We start from the raw sequence: 23,361 nt of genomic DNA on the forward strand, positions 1-23,361 counted from the left end.
CTCCACGCGTTCAGATACAAAACCATAAGGATTGGATTGGATTGGATTGGATTTGTTTATTGTCACGTGTACCGAGGTACAGTGAAAAGTATTTTTCTGCGAGCAGCTCAAACAGATCATTAAGTACATGGGAAGAAAAGGGAATAAAAGAAAATACATAATAGGGCAACACAACATATACAATGTAACTACATAAGCACTGGCATCGGATGAAGCATACAGGGTGTAGTGTTAATGAAATCAGTCCATAAGAGGGTCATTTAGGAGTCTGGTGACAGTGGGGAAGAAGCTGTTTTTGAGTCTGTTCGTGCGTGTTTTCAGACTTCTGTATCTCCTGCCCGATGGAAGAAGTTGGAAGAGTGAGTAAGCCGGGTGGGAGGGATCTTTGATTATACTGCCCGCTTTCCCCAGGCAGCGGGAGGTGTAGATGGAGTCAATGGATGGGAGGCAGGTTCGTGTGATGGACTGGGCAGTGTTCACGACTCTCTGAAGTTTCTTGCGGTCCTGGGTCGAGCAGTTGCCATACCAGGCTGTGATGCAGCCTGATAGGATGCTTTCAATGGTGCATCTGTAAAAGTTGGTAATAGTCAATGTGGACATGCCGAATTTCCTTAGTTTCCTGAGGAAGTATAGGCGCTGTTGTGCTTTCTTGGTGGTAGCGTTGACGTGGGTGGACCAGGACAGATTTTTGGAGATGTGCACCCCTAGGAACGTTCCTTGTCCCACCCCTACTATTTTCTACAGTACCATTATCTGATACAGGCCCTTGATTGCTCTGCCTATCACTTTTCTTATTCTCCTTTCTGTCTTTTTCTCTTTTTCTTGATTTCCACTGCTCTGAATTCTTGCACAGGTTCCCATCTCCCTGTCATATTAACTTAAAACCTACCCATCTCCCTGTCATATTAACTTAAACCTCTCTAGCAAGTATCTCCTCAAGGACAACAGTCCTGGTCCTGCCCAGGTATAACCCCTCCAGTTTGTACAGGTCCCACCTCCTCCAAAACCGGTCCCAATTCCACAGGAATCTGGGGCGTCATTCTCCGCCGGCGGGAGTCTCCGTTTTGCCGGCGCCCGGGGGTTTCCCGACGGCGTGGGGCTGCCCCACAATGGGAAACCCCATTGACCGGCCGGTGTAACGGAGCATCCCGCCGGCGGGTCGGGGCAGAAATGTGGCGGGGCGGGATGGAGAATTTCACTCCTGAAGTCCTCCCCTGCGCACCAACTCTTCAGCCAAGTATTCATCTGATACATACTACTATTTCTACTCTGACTAGCGCATGGCACTGGTATTAATGCTGAGATCACTACCTTTGAGGTCTGACTCCTGAATTTTCTTCCTAACTCCCTGGGCGCGATGCTCCGAGGCCGGGCCGGTTGGGAGAATCGGCGGCAGCGCATCATATCGCGCGACGCCAGTCCGAAGCCATCCCGCCATTCTCTCAACCGGCGAGAACGCCCCCTTCAAGTTCTGCACCGCGCCAGCCGGAGAATCGGATGGGCCGAGCGGCCACTCCGACATGACAGGTTCCCGCCGGCGCCGTCCACACCTGGTCGCTGCCGCAGGAACTGTGCAGGAATGCTGGGGGGGGTCCTTCATCGGTGGCGGGGGGGGGGCCTCCGATGGGGTCTGGCCCGCGATCGGGGCCCACCGATCAGTGGGCCAACCTCTCTAAAGGAGGACCTCCTTTCCTCCACCGCCCCACAAGATCCATCCGCCATCTTCTTGTGGGGCAGCCTCGGGGAGGACGGCAACCGCACTATGGCTCAACGCGCGTAAAATACGTGACCTCGCTCCGAGCCCCCCGGGGACGGGAGAATAGGGGACTGGGAGCGGGCTCCGACGCCGGAGTGAAACACTCTGGTTTTCACTCCGGCGTCGGGACTTTGTCTCCCTTTGGGAGAATCGCGCCCCCTATATTCTGCTTTCAGGACCACATCCCTTTTTTTACTTATGTCTTTGGTACCGATGTGTACCACGACCACTGGCTGTTCACCCTTCCCCTTCAGAATGTCCTGTAACCGCTTTGAGACATCTTTGACCCCAGCACTAGGGAAGCGACAAATCATCCTGGAGTCTCGTTTGTGGCCACAGAAATGCCTATCTGTTCCCCTTACAATTGAATCGCAATAACTATTGCATTCCCACACTTTTTACTCTTCCCCTCTGCAACAGAACCAACCATGGTGCAAAGGATTTGGCTGCTGCTGCTTTCCGCTGAAAGATCATTCCCTTCAACAGTATCCAAAGCGGTATATCTGTTTTGCAGGGGAATGGCCACGGGGGATTCCTGTACTGCCTGCCTAACTCTCTTACTCTGCCTGGTGGTCACCCATTCCCTTCCTGCCTGTGGAAACTGGGCTTGCAGGGTGACCACCTTTCTACACGTGCTATCCACAACACTCTCAGCCTCATGGATACTCCACAGTGTCCCAGCCATCGCTCCAGCTCTGAAACACGGGCTTCCAGGAGCTGTAGCTGGAAACACTTCCTGTACACATGCTTGCCCCGGGCTCTGGAAATGTTCTCTCATGGAGCAAGAGAAGCAAACCCAGGCTTTGCGTTCTCCTGCCATGACTTACGCCTTTAAACTAAAGCTTTGGAAGATGCTTGATATTAGATTAAATCCAATTCTCAATGGACCTTCTTTGTTTGTCCTTGTGAATACCAATTATAGTCCTTGCAGATTATAAACCACAAAACCTATTTTCAAACTATAATTGATGAAATTTGTAAAGACTTACCGACCTTGCCCACTAATCACCAATCAGCTCTCTCCCTTTTAGCCTCAGCTGCAACAGGACAAGACTACTCTCTGAAGATTTAAAAATTACAAAGCAAAGAGAAAAAGCAAAGAGCTCCTCTTCCTGCTCTGCACCAAATCTCCATACTGCTTCAAATTCCCAAGTTTAAAGCTCACTCTGTCTGTGGCCTCACTCTAGGTGTGGCTTCTCTCCCACTGTGAGTGTGTAATGTTCACTGTGAGTGCACTTTGAAGCTCTTTACTTAAATAGAGTTGAGATTGTCTAGGCTGACTCGCACACCAGTTGAGCTTCAAATTATGTAATCTACAGCCTTCATGGCCAGAGGTCACCGTGGTCAGTGGGAGGTATGGGTGGTGGGTGGGGCAAACAGGCAGGGACTAGGGTCGCCGGAACAGGTCCACATGATCCATGGGTTGGCATGGCAGACCCGCGCGCGGTTGCCACACCCCTCTCCCCGCAGAGACTCCCCAGCTCCAGTGCTCCCAACCCCCAATGATGGCCCACCCCAACCGAGGTTGGACCCACCCCTTTTGAGCACAGGAGCAGAAAGCCCAGTGCCCCCGGGATCTTTGCCTGTGAGCAAAAATGGCTACTCACCTCCTCGGGTCCCCACAGCAGCCCTTCCATGAGGTTCACGTTTTAAAAAATGAGTACTAATAGGCACCACTTGCTGGGGAGGCCGTTAGATCACGGGTGGCAGTTGGATATGGGGTGGCTCCAGTTAATTATATGGAATTAGGGCTTAAGTGGTGATTGTCGGTTTCTTGCCATGCTACGGCGGGATCTGAATTTTGCTTTCCGGAGCGGGCTGGTTGCATCGCGAATGGTTTAGCGTCCGGCACGGTTCTCGCTTTTGGCCTCTCTCGCTATTCACCAGCCTCAAAGCACTCTTGCTCAAGTGCAACGAGGCCATTGAATCGCGCCCTTAGTGTCTGCAGATGAGTGCCTGAATAAATGCAGCTTCCAAACATTTATGTCAGTTTATGATGTAATGCCTCAAAGTTTTACTCAATAGCTTTTCCACAGGGTTAGACTTATGGCCCGCCCAGTTGAAATGGAATTAGTGTCCAATTGATATAATTGTATTCCTTTTTGAATTTAGACATGAAGCCCCAGTCTGTTTATGGTGTAAGCATTTCAGCTCTGCAATTAAGATGGACATCACTGGGATTTTGTCAGGAACAAGACATCGCAGATTTTTGTGACTTTAACTGTTACATCTGCCCCATATATAATAAATATTTGTTGCATACAAAAATCCTTAGAACTAATAATTCTGTTGTGTCAAATTATGATTAGGTTTTTACATCAGCTGTACTGCGGTGTACAAACAGACCGAGTTCAATGCTTGTGAAGGCCATTATGCAAACATTAGATTTGATTGTTGCCTGCAGTGCCACAGTGAACTTCATCCAGTGAACCATGGCATTCTGCAACTGATGTGGTATGACGCACAAAATTGCAGCAAAAAAGCATGCACGAGTTCACAACATTGTCTGTTCCTTTCGTAATCACGTTCTTTTGAAAAATAATTTTTAAAAGTCTTCTTTGTACTACAAGTCTTTTATCAACTTTGTCAGTAGTAGCTGCAATTCAACATTCTGATGAGCTTTCATCCTTCAGGAATGAAAGACCCTGGTGCATTTCAGTTATGAATTGAGGATGTGTATTAATGAAGTGAAATACCTTCATTTAACTACAAATTGAGAATCATTTCAACACGCTTAATGTCAGGGAAACAGGTGTTCCGAGAGAAAGAAATTGATTTTTTTCATTCAATTTCCTGTGTAATTAAGACATGGTTAGTTGTATTGTGCAGTGCCAATAAACATCAATAATGGAAAAATGTAAGTTCTTGTGGTGAATGTATTCAGCTAATGCATGGATGATACTGTAACCTATGACCTATGACCTCGAAGTGGTGATACGAGCTGCTTCCAGGTACTGTACTGTAACCCCGGTGGGCTCCGCCTCTGGCTCCGCCCTCACCGGGGCTATATATAGACCGGCTGCCTGTGGGCGGCATTCATCTGTACAACCGACTCTGGCTAGGCAAGGTCATGCTTAATAAAGCCTAATGTTCACTCGCTCTCTCTGCCTCTCAGTGAATTGAAGGTATATCAGTTATATTGTTGGAATGAAAGAAACAGATCATTAGGTAGTGACAAAAGGATGAAATGTATGGACTGGAAATCAGAAATATTTAAAAAATCAGTATCCTAAAATCGTCAGGCCATGGCAAAATCAGCCATCACCTTTGCCGCCCCTTGAATGCCTATACAGGTAACCACTGAATCTTTCATTTTAATCTTCTCAAAATGCATCCAAGTCAAAACATGGCACATTTTTCAACTGGCAAAAAGCATTATCGATCAATAAAAACACATGGCAGAATACAATATATTGTGCCGAAGGACAGGGGTGCATACTCAAAAAAAGGGGTCAGGAGTAAGTCAGGTAATTCAGGACAAGCTAGCCTCACATTGAAAAATTGTTCCAGACCATGATAAGGGATAGTATTAGTGCTCACTTAGAAAAGTATGGGCTAATCAGGAAAAGTCAATACAAAATTGTAAAGAGCAAGTCATGCTTGACAAATTTAATCAAAATGTCTGTGGGAATGATTAAGCGTATAGACAAAGGGTGATCTGGAGTTCAAAAAGTGTGTGATAATGCCACTTGTCACCAAGAAATGTCCATAGTTTGAATGGTAAAGTGACAATGGTAAGGTGCAGATTTAAAAAATAGATAGTAGGGACATTGATAAGGTAATGTGTGCAAAGAATCTGATTTGGGGTATCTCTTGTTTCTTGCTTATATAAATACTTTGGACATGGACATAGAGAAAACATTGAAACTTGCTGATGAGGAAGGTTGTATGAAACTACAGCAAGTTGGAGGAGTGGGAAGATATGTGATGCAGTTCAATGTAAATAAACTGACTTTTTCTACTGCCCTGGTCAACATGCATCCCTTAATCAACACCACCAAAACTGATTAACTGTTCATTCATCTTATTACCTGAGTTACAGCCTGATTAAGTTCAGTTTCTAAAGGCCTCCTGAATTCCTTATTTTCAGGCTTGTCTCACTTCTGACAAATACTCTTTAAAGAATGTGTACAGTACATAAAAGTTTAAGATTATGGGTGGAAGTTTCCGGTCTTGGGCGAAGTCCTGTAGTGGAGGCGGGAACTGGGAGTGTTTTCGGTTGCACTAGATGGTGGGAATTTGCACCAAATTGCACAATGCTGGCCTAATTAATTATGCAGTCAAGGGTTTCCCGATGTTTCGTGTGATGACGCGCATCAAGCCATCATATCTGGGCGCCATATTTAAAAAGGCAGGCAGACATCAATTTACCCACTGTTGCCAGAGGAGATGACTTACTGATCCCAGGGAGCCCCTACCCTCTGATTCAGTGATGCCTCCCTAACTGTTGCTCAATGCTGTGGAGGCCAGGAGGGGCATTTTCTACCCAGAGGATGGAAGGAGGAGGCCTACCAATCAGACCAGCCCTATATGAGAGGATGTCACCAGGGACGGCAGTGCCCCCGGCCTTAACTGGAGCACTGCACTGCAGTCCCACATACAGATAAATGACCTCATCAGCTCCCTCAGGGTAAGTGAACCTTCAACTTCTCACACTCATCTCCCTGAATGGTACAGGGAACGTGGGCTCAGCAGAAAGGGGCCCATCCATGTGGCCCTTACAGAAAATAGCTACTCAACATGATAACATGGTGCCTCATAGCTCCACTGCAGCCCATCTCATCTGGAGATGGAGAGGGCACTGCGGATCCCTAACCTTTCCACATAGAGGGCTAAGATGCTCTATTGGTCCTGAACTCCAGAACCTCACTGAATTTGGGGGCTGAGAAGCCTAGCTAGCTGGTGAGGAACCAGACCAAACCTGCACTGATGGAGAGATCAGCATGTGGCCTTCATCCAGTAAGGATCCATCCATGTTATATAGAATCTTCCTCCATATTGGAGGCAACTCATGCAGTTACTCCTTCTCTCCTCTCTTATTTACAGGTTCCAGGAGGAAGAGGTTAGGCCACAAGAGGAAGCCTTTTCCAGCAGTTCTTCCAGCTCATAGAGGACCAAGGACATTGGGGATGAGGAAAGTGCACTTCTGTAGGTATCACAGGAGTCACCAATGCAGACACACACACCTCAGTGGGTATTAGATCTAGTTCTGGCCAGTCTCACATTCCAGTGACCGCCATATAGACATGTGCAGCAGGAGGAGGAGGCAGGGTCAGCCAAGCCCACTTGGAGGACTGCTGGGGAAGAGACATCTGCGGTGGCCAAATCAGCTGACTAACTTCTGGGATAAGTCATGCACAAGAGGCAGGTGTCAGAGGCCCTCAACAGAGTTGTGAGGCAGAGGAGTCCATCCACTGCACTCCGATGACATGTGCACACACTGATGTCTCCATGGGGAGGCTGGTCAAAGCCATTGAGAACTTGGTTCAGCAGAATACGCAGATTCTGCTGGAGATGTGCGCGGACGAACTTTAAGACTTTGCTGTGGCTACGTGAGAGGGAGACCTCCTTCCTGTTGCCCCTTCTCTTCAAAGGGTTAGGCAGGGGTCCTTGGGCACCCAGATGGAGGAGCAGCAGCTGTTGGTCACCCCAGGGACCTCCACTCAGGACTCTTTGTAAACATATTTCCTGTGACCTCGTCAGCTTCATCCTCTGTGGTGGCAGAGGGAGCAGCTGCCCCACAACAGAACAGCCAAAGTAAGCCGGGGCCCTCCAGGCCACGGGTCTCCAGAGGACAACAGCCAATGTCATCCAAAACATCAGGGAAACTGGTTAGCAGGCTGCCTCCAGCCCTGCTGCAGAGTCAGGGGGGGCCTAGAAGAAGTGGTAGGGAATGTTAAGATTAAAAAGTTTGATTTAAGTGTGATTGCACAGGTGCACTATGATTATTAATGTTAAGACACTTTGTAAATAGACACTTCCAATTTAATGAGGTCTGATATGGTTTGTTTTGTATTTATAGTCATAATCCTGTGCCCCAGGGTGGCACAGTGGCGCAGTGGTTAGCACTGCTGTCTCACGGTGCCGAGGTCCTGAGTTCGATTCTGGCCCTGGGTCACTGTCTGTGTGGAGTTTGCACATTCTTCCCATATCTGTGTGGATCTCACCCCCACAAATCCAAAGACATGTAAGGTAGGTAGATTGGCCACCCTTCATTGCCCCTTAATTGGGAAAAAAAAGAATTGGGGACTGTAAATTTAAAAAATAATATAAAATAAACCTGTGCCCCATCCCCCCACCTATGTCTCCCAAAATCAGGCATGTGCAGAGAGACAAAGGTTCAGGACCATTGTGAGCAAGTGCAAGAAATCTCCCATGCAAACTGAGCAGCCATGGGTGTGAGTAGGTGTGAGGAGCCATGGTTATTATTAACTTCACCTGTCAGCTCCAAACTCTAAACCTTCCACCCTACCGGCTGCCCCTTTAACTCTCATCATCCCTTCCTATCAGCAATTGCTTCATTATTTCCCCCAGGACGCATTAGTTGACACCACAGATCCTTCTGACTGAACCCCTTTCTCCTCTTTTCCCGTTCACCCTGCACACTGTCCCCCCATATCATTCCACACATGCACACTGGCCCCCATGCTCATTCACACCTACATGCCCCCTCATGTCCATTCATGCATGCACACTTAACCCATGCCTGTTCCCACCCTCCTGCTCCAAACAAGCTCACCTATTTTACAACCCCCATGTCATCTCTTTCTTCCCCCGACCTCCCCTACCCCCCTCTAAGCTTCCACACCTGCCCCACCTGTTCATTCCTCTCCTCCCAGTCTATTCCCACACCGCTCCAGCACAGACCATTACCGCCCAACAGTACCTCATGCAGCCATCCACCTACAGTGAGAAGATCCACCTCTTGGAAGCCCCTATGGTGAGAAGATTCATGTGGTTGATGCTCCTCCTACCCACTCTGGGAGCCTCCATCCAGATATCCACAGACCACCCCAGGCTTTCTTTGAGTAAGTCCCATCATGACACATTGGTCCAGATGTGTTCTGGGCTGGCGTGAAATCCAATAAATCCAATTGTTGGTGTGGATGATTGGATGAGGGAGGAAATTCCGGTTGGGCCTTCATCTGCATCTGCATTAACAGAATGAAAAATAGTTCCACATCGGCCTCTGGCGGGAATGGCAACTTGCCATGATGGGCAGGAGCGCACCTTCCCGCTGTCATTTCATGCCAGCAGGTAACCAATTTGATGATTCCCATCGAATTGTCTCTCCCCACCACCATCAATAAACACATGCCGCAGGGGTTGGGGTGGGGGGGGGGGGGGGGGTGGGGCATTGGAAAGTTCTGCCCTATAATTTTTTTTAAATCAAGCATTGTTTGGGGTTTTGCTGTTTTTAAATGTTCTGTTTTATCAGCAGAGCGTCGAGTGATATTGCAGATAACAGCAAGTTACTGAATCTGTTACAAAAACTCCATAAATCCTGATGCCAACTAACTGGGCACCAAGAAGATCCATGCTTACGCAATTGGCCCACATTGTGGCTGCTGGCTCATGAATGGTTTCTCCCAGCGAGATGATGGGCGGGTGCCGATTTGTCACGAGTTCTGAATTTTGATAATGAGAGGGAAAAATACTTTCTGAGCACTGAATTGGTGCATAAAGATATCGAAATAGCAAACTGTTTATTTGTCTAACCATAGAGTGAGCAAAGCTTCATAAAGTTGATGAACAAGCTGGAAAGTGAAAAAGGTCAGATGGCAGAAAATGGGACTCTTAATACCAGGGTTGTGGCTTTCAGCCCCACATATGGGCAAGAGATTTTTTTTCTTTAAAAACATGTTATTCAAAATGTGTTTTTCATTGATTGTCACCAACTCCGTGAAAGATGATTATATATTCTGACGAGTTGAGATCTTTTTTTGCCAGCACCTACTTCAAAATTGATCTGTTTTCATTCCAAGGTTTATTATTGATATTTAAATGGCTTTCTAACTTCATTCTTTATTTTTAAATATACCACTGCTGCTCTCTTTTTCCCCCAATTGTGTGACATTTACTTCTTTGTTTTATCTTCAAAGAATTAGGAAACCAATTTGTTAACTCAGCCAGGCAGCTTGCTGCTGAATATGATGCCACTGAATGCATCTGCACACGTGCAGGAAGTGCTCCCCCTAGTGTAATGGTGTTTCTCGGTGCAGCCTTTCAAAATATAGGGCGGGATTCTCCGTTAGCCGACGCCGAAATCCGGAAAGGCGATTGGGCAGAGAATCGGTTCCGATGCCAAAATCGCGCAGGTTCCGATTTGACACTAAATCGTCATGCTCCAGCATCTCGACAGCGGCTTTAATGCGTTCCTAAACGCACGTACAGTATACACCGTTTGCATATCATTAATGGGCCTGACCTGGTTTTCTCCGGGGTCTCTGTGATTCTCCATCTCCAAGAAGACGAGTCCCCGACGGCGCAGTTCACGTGTGCTTTTAAAAATCGTGAAACCGGAGTGGTGGCTACTGAGGGAGAGAGAGGGGGTTCAAAAAGTGTCCAACATCGCCATAGTGTGCTGACAATTGTGCCGGTGGCCGGGGGCGGGGGGGGAATTGTGCCTGTATGCCCGAGTCAGGGATGCGACAAGGTCATTGAATCTTGCGAGAGGCCTCTCACGAGATTTGCGATGTTCGGAACGAGATCTCATGAGATGTCGCAATCTGGACCTCAACCTCGCTGGGCGAGATGCGTATTTACATGTTTAAGTGAGCAGTCAGTCATTGATATATATCAGGAAGAGCAGGGATCCTAACACTGACTCCCGGGAAACTCCAGTATAAAAAAACAACCATTCGCCATTACTATCCATATGCCTCCCCCACCCCCGGCCTACCATCAAACCTGCCATGGGGGTGCCTGGAAAATTCCACCCTATAATTTTATGTTTCTACTTTGTTTCCTGTCACTCCACCAATTTCCTATCCATGCTGCTTCGGTGCCTTTTATTTAATGAGCTCTAATTTTGCTCACAAATCTGTTGTGTGGCACTGTCTCAAATGCCTTCTGGAATCTATATCGACCACATCAACAGTACAGTAGGGTCAGGAGCTGATTCATCCGCCTGTTGTCAGCTGGTGGGTTTAAAGATCTGGGTGTCATATTTAAAAGCCAGTCGAACACATAACATCTCACTCTCTCCAGCCCACTTGTCTCCAGGAGACGGTTACATATGTCTTATGTAATAACCCCTGTGAGGCCCACAGAAATATAGAACATAGAACATAGAAAATACAGCACAGAACAGGCCCTTCGGCCCACGATGTTGTGCCGAACCTTTGTCCTAGATTTATCATAGATTATCATTGAATTTACAGTGCAGAAGGAGGCCATTCGGCCCTTTGAGTCTGCACCGGCTCTTGGAAAGAGCACCCTACCCAAGGTCAACACCTCCACCCAACACCAAGGGCAATTTGGACATTAAGGGCAATTTATCATTGGCCAATTCACCTAACCCGCACACCTTTGGACTGTGGGAGGAAACCGGAGCACCCGGAGGAAACCCGCGTAGACACGGGGAGGACGTGCAGACTCCGCACAGACAGTGACCCAAGCCGAATTCGAAATGTCCCAATTGATCTCCCCAATGGGCTCGTGGAATACGAGCTCTCCCACGAAGGGTGGCCTAACAGTGGATTTCATTAAATCCACGGATAAAAGTCAGCCAGGAGGGGAACTGGCACCTTTCGATGGTCTCGGCTCGGACTAGTTGTATTCCCCGCCGCTTTGCAGCTTGCATTTACTTTTGGAATAAACCAATCTGCTTTGAACCTTTCCGGGACTCCTGTGATTGTAATACTGGCGATGAGGAAAAATGGAACTACAGGTGGTGATTCTGGACGTCCAGACCATGGCTGAATCTCGCTACAGAGAAAAAGGTCAGATCAGATTTTAAAATGCCGCTCTTTGGGAGGCTTGATGCTTTTGACGTGAGCGTAGCACACTGAGCCCAGTACTCTGAGTGAATGTGTTACTTTTTCAAGGCGAGTGCCATTATAGGGGATGACCGCCAGAAGGTGATACTCCTGACTGCCTGTGGGGCTCCTACCTTTAGCGTCATTAAAAGCCTTGCCTACCGTGCAACCCCACATTCCAAAGCATTTGACTGGTGGCACTCATGGCGGAACACTATGACCCCAACTATTGGTAATTGTCCAAAGGTACCAATTCAACACGGCCAGAAGAACCCCTGGGGGAGTCAATCACAGAGTTTTTGGCATGCCTACACAAGTTGGCTGAGCGGTAAGATTATAATAAGAAGATTCTTTATTGTCACAAGTAGGCTTACATTTACATTGCAATGAAGTTACTGTGAAAATCCCCTAGTCACCACATTCCGGTGCATGTTCGGGTACACAGAGAGAATTTAGAATGTCCAATTCACCTGACAGCACCTCTTTCGGGACTTATGGGAGGAAACCGGAGCACCAGGAGGAAACCCAAACAGACACAGGAAGAATGTGCAGTCTCCGCACAGACAGTGACCCAAGCCAGGAATCGAGCCTGGGACCCTGGAGCTATGAAGCAACAGTGCCATCCACTTTTAGGATAGCGGCATCAACATCATGGTGACCCATTACAAGCTGCTGGGTGAACCATCTTTGGACCTGAGAAGGGCCATGGAGATCTCCATCACTGAGAATTCCGAGAAGGGAGTCCAAGAGTCCAGGGCTTGCTAGAGATGGAGGTGACTAGTGTTGGACGCACCCTAAGAATGGATTCACTGGGACCCAGCCATCACACAAGCAGAGTCAGGGCCAGACTCATTGACCGAGGGCCTCTACAGCCTGGTGAGAGATCGCCCCTGAACCCCAGGAGGGGAACTCACCTGTGGGCGGAGAAACCTAGGAGATCAGGATCGCCAGATCCGCTAACAAGTGCGCCGCTCTTGTTAGGATACACACACACACCTAGGCCCAGGGCTTTACACCTGGCACAACCTGATGAGGACAAGTGCATGCAGTTAAACTGCATCGTTGCATCAAGAATAGCCCCCATCAAAGTCACCATCCAGGTTAATGGCCACCCGCTTGAAATGGAAATTAACACTGGGGCTGAAGTCTTGGTAATAGGACGTTAGGCGTACTAGAAGATCCGGATAGGAATACGGTGTCTGGACCTGAGAGACACTGCGGTCCATTTGGCAACATATACGGGAGAACTGTTGGCCATCGCAGGCATGACAAAGACCAGTTGCCTACGGTCAGCAGTCAGTCCATTTGCATTGATAGTGGTACGAGGGTCAGGAACCAGTCTGTTCGGCCCTGACTGGTTGCAGAAGCTCCACCTGGACGAGCAGCGAATTTTCAAGATGGGAATTGGAGGAATGTTGGAGGTTCTAGGGAAATACCCGGAGGTTTTCTAGGAAGGCCTAGGAAAAAGGAAGGGTTGTGTGGCCAAAGTCTACGAAGACCCAGAAGCCCGACCGAGGTATTTTAGGGCCCGCTCAGTTCCCAATGCCTTGTTGACGAAGGTGGACGACGAGCTCAAATGACTGGAAAGCTTGTGAATTATTCATTCTGTGCAGTTTGCAGAGTGGGAAACGCCTGTAGTCCCGGTGCTGAAGCCAGATTAAACCTTCTGCCTGTGTGGTGATTACAAGTTAACAGTGAACAAGGGCCGGAATTCTCCGAAAATGGGACTATGTCCTCACTCCTGCCGGAAAACGGGCGTAAATCACTCCAGACTTTGTTCAAAAAGTCCGGAGTGATTCTCCGATTTCAAGAGGGATAGCAGGGCCCCAGCATGCGCTGCGCAGCTCCTGCTGCCGATACAGGGCCCTGCATTTCCGGCCGCGGGTCCGCACATGCGCGCAGCGGCCGTTTTCGTGCCGGCCCCCGCGCAACATGGCGGAGCCACACAGCGGGCCGGCAAGGAAGAAGATAGGCCCCCCCGGATCGCGCACACCCGCCGATAGGTAGGCCCCAATCGTGGGTCTGGTCGTCGTGGAGGCCCCCCCCCACCCGGAGTCCGATGTTCCTGCCCCCCTACCAGGATGGCCGCCACGGCCGCAAGTCCGAGCTCCCGCCGTATGAAACCAGACAGGAACCACGCCGGCAGAACTCGGCGGGAACCCGGCCGGAAGACCGCGGAGAATCGCCGCCGGGGCCTCTTTCAATGGCCCCCGACTGGTGCCGCATCGGCCGTGCGTGCGCAGTGGCGGCGATTCTCCAGTTGCTGGAGAATCGCGTCCCAGCGTCGGAGCTGATCGCGGGTCTGAGACCCCATTCTCCGGCCCCGCGCCGAGCGCGATTCCGGCGCGGAGCTTCGGAGAATCCCGGCCAAGGTCTCTCGGTTGACAGGTACCTATGCCCGGCTTGGAGGACCAATATGCAAAGTTGGCTGGGGGACACTCCTTCTCAAAACTAGATATGAGTGACGCATTCCTCCAGTTGGAGCTAGATGAGGCATCCATATGGTCATAACCATCAATGCCCACAGGGGTCTTTACGGATATACAAAACTTCCATTCGGGATTTTGTCTGCCTATGCGATTTTTCAGAGGGTCATGGAAAGGGCTTCCAAGGCAGTTTACTTGGATGATGACCTGATCAACCAGGGGCTGGTTTAGCACAGTGGGCTAAGACAGCTGGCTTGTAATGCAGAACAAGACCAGCAGCGCGGGTTCAATTCCTGTCCCAGCCTCCCTGAACAGGCGCTGGAATGTGGCGACTAGGGGCTTTTCACTTCATTGAAGCCTACTTGTGACAATAAGTGATTATTATTATTATCACCGGAGCCGTTTAAATGTAGCACCTGAACAACTTAGAGGAAGTCCTCTGCCGGTTGTTGTAGGGAAGCGTTTGCCTAAAAGGGGGCAAGTGCGTTCTTCACATAATTAGGGTACCGGTCAACAGGGACAGCTTGCAACCGATGGAGGAGGAAGTATGAGCCATCAGACAAGCTCCCATGCCTGAGAACTATGACTGAACTATGGTCGTTCTTCAAACTCATACACTATTGCGCAAATTCAGCCCTAATTTGGCAACCATCCTAGCACCACTGCAAGCACTATTTAAAAAACACCAGGACTGGACATGGAGGGTGCCGCAAGAAGAGGCACTTGCCAAGGTGAAGCAACAACTGTTGCACTGCGGCCGTCGCAGGCCACTTTTGATCAAATGATACCTCCCCATATAGCACTGGGGCAGTGTTAGCCCACTGGATAGACGGCAGGTCAGAGGCCAAAAGTCTACACATCAAGGACTTTGACCAGTGCAGAGTGCAGATACTCTCAGATCAAGAAGGAAGAGCTGGGGGCGGCATGTGGCACAGTGGTTAGCACTGGGGTTGCGGCGCTGAGGACCCGGGTTCGGATCCCCACCCTGGGTCACTGTCCATGTGGAGTTTGCATATTCTCCCCATGTCTGCGTGGGTTTCACCCCCACAACCCAAAGATATGCAGGTTAGGTGGATTGGCCACGCTAAATTGCCCCTAAAATTGGTTAAAAAAATAATTGGGTACTCTAAATTTAGGAAAAAAAGAATAGAAGGAAGGGCTGGTTGTCGGTTTCGCAGTGAGTAAATTCCACCAATCTGTTTATGAGTAGCATTTCAGGATTTTCACAAATACAAACCATTGCTTAGGTTGTTTAAGGAGGTCAGTGCAATCCCGCCGATAGCGTTGACCCGGATACAGCGTTGGCTGCTACAATTGGCAGCATAGTGGGTGACATGGTTGAGCAGTGGTTAGCACTGCTGACTCACGGTGCTGAGGACCCAGATTTGATCCACATTTTTTTGTGTCTGCGTGGATCTCACTCCCACCGTCCAAAGATGTGCAGGGTAGGTGGATTGGCCACACTAAATTGCCCCTTAATTGGAATAACTCCAAAATAAAATGATTGGCGTCATAGTGTTCGAGTATAGCCCACGCACGCAGATTGCACACGCGGACATTTTGAACCGACTCCCATTGCTGACATGCCCCCCTCATCTCACCAGTGGCAGGCAAAGTCGCGTCAGCGTTGAATTTTATGGACAACCTGCCTGTCACCACCTCACAGATTCGTGAGTAGATTCAAAAGGACCCGACTCTAGCAAAGATACGCCACGTCGTCTTGCACGTGGGTCAACAGGGAAAGCTACCTGAGGAGCTGTGGATTTCCGGGCTTAAGCAGCAAGAGCTTAATGTGGAGGATGGCCACCCCAGTGTGTTCCAGTCCCTTACTCGCCTCTTCAAACGGTCTGGCTGAGCGGGCAGTACAGACGTTTAAGAAGGGTCCAAAGAAACAGGCCACAGGGTCCATGGAGAAAAACTTGGCTGGTTCTTATTCAGCTATTGCCCCACACCACACCACACATGCTGACTGGAGTGGCACCAGTGGGACTACTGATGGGCTGAAGGCTGAGGACCCGCCTTAGTCTGTTATTCTCCAATATTGGTGGGAAAGTGGAGAGAAGACAGGATCGCCAGAAACAATACCACAATAGATGGACACAGGACAGAGGTTTTCAGCCTAGGCACACGGCATATGTTCAGAGACAGTGCCAGGTGGATATCAGGGACCGTACTGGGCTGGTATCATACATGGTGAAAACCAAGGAGCAGACGGTGTGAAAGCACGTAGATCACCTTAAAAACAGGAGCCCATACCAGGGCCAGTCCTGCCAGCTGAGTCAGCCCTGCATCCCTCCTGCCCTTTACCCAAGGGCAAGGGGCAACACCACCCAGGGGCCAAGACACAAAGATGCGCGTGTCCGTCAAGGAGACACAAGCGTCCATAGTCTCGGATGACAGCTTCACCAGGGAGCAGTCACCAATGGCACCCCCCCAAATGATCGGCAGGGAAACACTGCTCCCCAATGCATTCCCGACCCCCCCCCCCCCCCCCCCCCCCCCGACCTAGCCACCTCAACCGGCAGAAGCTCAACCACGGGCGAAGCAAAGAAGAACACCTCCTCCACCCTCTATGGCAGAGGGGCTTGCGGGCTTCGGGGGGGGGGGGGGGGAGGGAGTGATGTACTAACACCCACGAGGACGTCCCAATTCTCTCCCTATAGGGCTTGTAGAATACAAGATCCCTCGCTGAAGGGCGGAGGTCTAACGCCTGACTCATTAAATCCACTGAGATAATCTGGCCAGGAAGGATACTGGCATCTTTGGATGGTCCTGGTTGAGACGAGTTATACTCTACACCGCTTTGCGGCTGCATTTACTTTTGGAATAAACTAATCTGTTTTGAACCTTTTCGGGACTCTTGTGATTGTAATATCTTGCATCCACAAGAAGAAGGCAGCACCCTGCTTCACCAACCACACCCTTGAGGCCTTGATCAGAGAGGTGTGGACACACAGGGATGTCCTGTATTCCAGGGATGAGTCCAGAAAACAAAACAGCCCCACCTCTCTGACCCGGGAGGCCGTCACAGAGCAGGTCAATGTGTCTGCCAACCATCCCCGAATCGCAATCCAGTGCAGGAAGAGGATTAATAATTTCATCCATTCTGCCATTCTTCAAATCCCTCCAGTTTTAAACTCTCACCATGATATCAAGCAGCTACTCTCTTCAGGGATCTCACCTAACCATTAATGGGGGACACATATCAACACTCATTCTCTCGCAAAAACGTTCACATCACCATCATCACATCTATCCTGTTGCTCACACTCCATCCTCTGGCCCTTCTGAGGAGGACTCACCACACACAGGGGGCATTCATCTGACCAAACTCTGCTCCATCCCTTCTCAGCATTTGTCTTTGTTCCGCCTTCACCATGGGCAAGCTGGCACAAAGCAGAAAGGAAAGAGTGCAGACGTTGGAGAGGGCTGACCAATTGCCCTCACTCAGTTCAAGGAGGCTGCAGTCAAGTTGGTTCAGGAGAACAGGGATCGGTGCGAAAGGGAAGATCGGTTTGTCCCACCAACCTAGTATGTATCACAACTCCATCTCATCCTGACAATCACAATGAGTCACATGCCGTATTATATTGTTCATGCTCGACAAATGAATCTGTGGTCTCTATTTTATAGGCAGCAGCAGACTGAGGCCCAGACAGCCCACTATAAGTCCGAGCTGCCCTCAACATCAAGAGGATCTCTGGAAGAACATCTGCACCCTCCACCAGCGCAGAGACACACACCTCTGTGGGGCAGAGCTCCAGATTAGGCTTGGGGTTAATTTCCGAAGGACACCTTACAGGCAAGTCCCTGCAGCAGTCAAAGGCAGAAAAAGCCTGGGTCTCTGGCACTCGGAGGGCTGCTGAAGAACAGCCAATCACTCAGTCCAAGTCAGACGATGAGCCTCTGGAAGCAGCCAGAAACTCCATACTGGAAATGCAACAACAATCAATGGTGGAAGTGGAACATCAGGCAGAGATTTGACAGTCACTCAGCAAACCGGATAAAATGATGGAGGAATCCGATATGCGAGGCCATCATGGGAAGGTCGGCAACCACCATGGAGACCTTTGCCCAGAAGGTCTTGCTAATTTTGCGCTCGGCCCTGCACTGCATGGTGGACACCAGCAGGAAGTAGGTGAAAGGGGATGAGGCACCTTGACTTTCCTCTAGGTACAACACCTCAACCAGTCAGGATGGGGCACTCAGGCAACCTCAGGGAGGACACTCCGGGGGCCTCATCTCAGGACACACCAGTGCAGCTGCTCAGAGTCCCCTCTGCTGTGACCTCATCCATTCCAGCTGCTCAGACTAGGAGGGTGCATCTGTGAATGTTCTATCACTGTAAAACAAATTGCACTTTAGTGAATACATTTCCTGGTTATGTGAATGCTTTGGTCAGCTGAAGGCATTGTCATTTTGTACATTGGAATCCTCTTATATCGCAGTTTAGCCATCCTTCCACTCAGTGATATTGTCCCACTGTGTGATTAACCTTCACATGATATCAACCTCACTTGTTGAACAAGCCTCCGCACCCTGTGTGCTGTCAGGGAGATGTGTTTAAGTCTTTACCTGAAGTGTGTGATGTAAGCATTTCTAATCTTCTTTTCGCAAAGAACACCATTGAGTAAGGGCAACTTATCAGCACTGATATTCCAGCGGCATTTGTATCTCATCAGTGTTAGCGGCAGAAGGCAAGACGATTACAGAAGGAGGAGATCCCTATGAAGGTCTTCATCTCAGTGGCCACGATGTTCTCACAATTATCTGGTGCTGAATGCTTCAAGTCTTCTGTTGAATTACTCACGTTCCTCACCGAACTCCCAGATCCCAGAGTGAGTGCATTCAAAGGGCACCACGGATCGATGCAGAGATCATGGCCTGGCAACACGTGAGGCGAGAATGTGCAAGTGTAAATGCTGGAGTGCAGTGTGAACGTGAGTGGTTGGACATTGCCTGAAATGAAAGGGAATGGCATTGAGGACTCAAACAAAAGTGGTCATATGCCCTCCACTAACTTTACTCATCCTGGCACCTATTAGCGCTTAAACTGTCACGGGCACATCTTCGAGGCCTTGCCTCCTCCATGGCATCATCACATTCATACTGACCCTCAGCAGTCTCTTGAGGTTCCTGGGCTTTTGGATCTTCATCCTACTTATCTTCGTATCATCGACAAATTTAGCAATCGTACCATCGGTCCCTTATCCAAATCATTTATATAAATTGTAAAAAAGTGACGTCCTAGCATTGATCCTTGTGGCACACCACTCATTACATCCTATCAACCAAAAAATGACCCATTTATGCCTGCTCTCTATTTCCTGTTAGCTAGCTAATCTTCTATCCATGCTAATGTGTTACAGGAGCTTTTATTTTATGCAATAACCTTTGATGTGGCACTTTATCAGATATCTTCTGGAAATCAGTACATATTCTGGTTCCCTTTTATCCACACAGATTACTTCTGCAAGGAATTCCAATAAATTGATTAAACATGATTTCCCTTTTACAAAACCAAGTTGACTCTGCCTGAATACCTTGATTTTTTCCAAATGCCCTGCTATAACAGCTTTAATAATAGCTTCTAATATTTTCCCTGCGACAAATGTTAAGCTAACTAGCCTGTAGTTTCCTGCTTTCTGACTCCCTCCCTTTATGAACAAAGGAACTACATTCACTATTTTCCAATCTAATGACGCTTTCCCAGGAGGTTTTGAAAGATTAAAACCAATGCCTCAACCAACTCCCCAGCTACTTATTTGGATGAAGTCCATCAGTGACCAAAGGAATTGTCAGCCTGCAGCTGCATCAATTTGTTCAGTATAACTTCCCTGGTGTTTGTAATTTTTTTGAATTCTTCCCTCCCTTTAATTTTCTAATTTACAGCTATCTTTGCGATGGTACTTGTATCCTCTATAGCGAAGACAAGGGCAAAATACCTGTTCAATTCATCTGCCATTTTATTTTCCATTATTACTTCGACAGACTCATTTTCTACAGGACCAATGCTCACTTTCTTAATCTTTTCTTTTTTAATATCGAAAGAACCTCTTTCTATCTTTATATTTCTAGCTAGCTTTCTCTCATACTCTAATCTTAGCTTCCTTGTATTTTATTCAATCTTTTTGGTTATTTATATTCTGTCCAATCTTTTGAGCTGTCACTCACTTTTGCACAATTAAATGTTTTTTCTTTAAGTTTGGCACTACTTTAACTTTTTTAGTTAAGTATGGATGGTGGGTCCTCCCCTTAAAATTTTTCTTTCTCTTTGGAATGTATTCTGTGTATTCTGAAATATCACCTTAAATGTCTACCAGTACATCTCTATGGATCTATATCCCTTCACCTAATTTGCCAGTTCACTTTAGTTAGCTCTATTTTCATGCTCTCATAAATGCCCGTATTTAAGTTTAAAATACTAGTCTTAGATCCAGGCTTCACTCCCTTAAAATGAATTTAAAACTCAATCATATTATGATTGCTGCTACCTAGGAGTTCCTTCACTGTGAGGTCATTAATTCCATTGGGCAATTGCTCTGTAATGGGAACCACCCAAATGTATGATTTAAATCACAAACATCAGATAATTCTGAATTTCTTACAGTGATAGCTACCCAGAAAAGTTTTGAAGATGTAAAAACATTTAAAACTCCTAGGTAACTATAATGCTGACTCTCCCCTGACACCTCACAGGACTCTTCACTGCAACATCCCCCACACCCCCCCCCCCCCCCCCCCGCCCCCGGACAGGACCCACCCTAACCACCTGACCCTTCCCAATTGGCTCAATCTCGACTGGCCACTCCCCAACTGACCACCCAACCCCCAACTAACCACCCAGCTGCCCAACAGACTACCTGACCCAGCCTCAATTACCTAAATCCCCCAACAACGTGACCCGCAATTCTCCCCACCCATCCTCCCCAAACGCACCCCGATATCATTGCTGCTTCCAGGCTTGTTCACTTAAGTACTTCAATTGTTGTAAACTACTTTGAGGCAATGAAAGTGTAATTATAAACCATATAAGTCTTTTATTCTCTCTGGAAACATTGCTTATTGAAAATATTTGCACAGTTTTTGTCTAATAAATTAATTTCTCAGGACGACGTTCATGTGGGACATGGTGGATTGCAGCAAAGACAGAAGACAACAGCCTCACTGGTGTCGCAGACTTGAGTTTCATTTTTAAAAAATTCCACAAAGCATTCCCACTTCTTGCAGCAGCCAGTTCCGATGCAGCCAAGAGATGCTCCTCAAACCTTCACTAAAAAGAGCTGAAAAACATTGTTATAGATTCTGGTTGACATGTTTATTTTGTCTCAGCAACTAAACAAAAGATCACTGTACAGCGTGAGCGTATAATGAGACACAGTTCAAGTGTAAATACATTTTCAATGTTTCCATCCCACTGCAGTACAAAAGGAAGCATTCTAAATCAGGTCAGCTCAACATAACATCCCAGTTCAATGAATAAAATCATTTTTTGCCAACAGCCATCCCATAAACATGCCTTTCCATGGGAAGTAGACATTTAGCCAGTGTGACTGTTTCATATGATGTTGCTTTCTTTCAACCGTGCGAGAGATCTTTACATTCCTTTTCAGATAATTTATTTACATTTTTTGTGTTGAAACCAAATTATTACCTTATTAACAGAGCCCAATTGTTAAGGAAGAAATTATTTAAATTCTGTTAAGGTATTTTGCAGTACTAAGATTCACATCAGGAGAAAGCTGAAAAGCTTTTTAATATGTTTCAATGTACTTTAGCATCACATGTCACAAGAGGTGAAAATATGTGATTCTTAGTTTATAAAAAAATATATAATGATTACAAAACAATTTGTATTCTACCAAGTGAATGCAGCTCTTAGTTTCAAACAGAATTTCTATCTAATGTTATGCAAATGGTATCGCTGCTTGATAACAAACATTACGCAACAAATCCCAAGCTTCAGGTTACCTTAAGACATTTAATTTCAGAATCCATAATTCTGTGGGTAAGAATGTTTTTGCATTATGGTACATGTTAACTAAGATAGAAAAAATGAACCTAATGGATACAGGTAGCTTGCTCTGATTCCACTGCTGACTATTGGCTCATGTCCCATCTGACCCTCTGCACTGAGTCATTGCCTATCTGTTCCCACCCGCCTGATTGCACTACGCTTACGCAAAATTGTCAATCAATTTCCAAATTGTCAAAAATCATAAGCTTCCACAGAGGAATTGCAGATTCTTTTTGACATATTTGCACATGAAATTATGAAATTGTGCAACTTTTTTTTTACACCTCAGTCATTATACAAGTGCCGAATGCTTAGCAAGAACATTTCTCATCAGGAAGTAGTTTCAACCAGATACTTCTCAGTTAAAATTAACTTTAATAGAATTCACCCTTCTGTTTGTGACAACTGGCTCAGAAAATTGATATGAAGGATTCGACATCTAATTTAGACTGTAGAGCATAAAGGCACTTTCACAAGGTTGGAGCAGTAATCATATAGATTTCCTCGCAAGTGGCGTAATTCTCTGAGAGACTAAGTGCTGATACCGGGAGTGTATCACGAGTGTTCTACGGCCTCAAAAGCAGCGCCGGTCCTGGAGTAATTCAGGACAATGGGCTAGCACTGGCGCTATGTAGAACTAGCGCAAATCCAATGCATGCTGGCATGTGATACGACGGAGTCTGGAGCCTGACAAGCAGGAGCTGCATATAAGCATTTCACTCCCCACACAACTTCATCCCAGTCAAGAAGATGGCACTGGTTGCGCTGGAACACGCCCATCCCGTTGATGGGTCAGACATAGACCATGTGCTGAGTGCCTCACCAAGATAGTGATAGGGCTGGGTCCACAGGTTAGCTGGTGAAGCATGAACCTCAGCCAGCAGTTAGTAGTTGTTATTGTTTAAGACAATAAAACAGAGTTGTACCATCTACAGCCGTGTTGGATCATTTGTGCATCGGAACACCCAACACGACATGATACCAGTAGTGGAAGCTAACCAGCGACTGTGAAACCTACCTGCAGCCTTTCAGAAATCCGCCATCCTGCTCCATGGAAAACATCAGCCCGCCGCAGCCTCTCCAAATCGCTGGAAATCTTGGCGTCAACTGGAAGCTGTTTAAACAGCGCTTTTCATGGAGAATGCATTGGACACCAGGAAGATTGCCCTCCTCCTCTCCATG

The sequence above is a fragment of the Scyliorhinus torazame genome, chromosome 9 (genome assembly GCF_047496885.1).
Source record: "Scyliorhinus torazame isolate Kashiwa2021f chromosome 9, sScyTor2.1, whole genome shotgun sequence".
NCBI classification, from domain to species: Eukaryota; Metazoa; Chordata; class Chondrichthyes; order Carcharhiniformes; family Scyliorhinidae; genus Scyliorhinus; species Scyliorhinus torazame.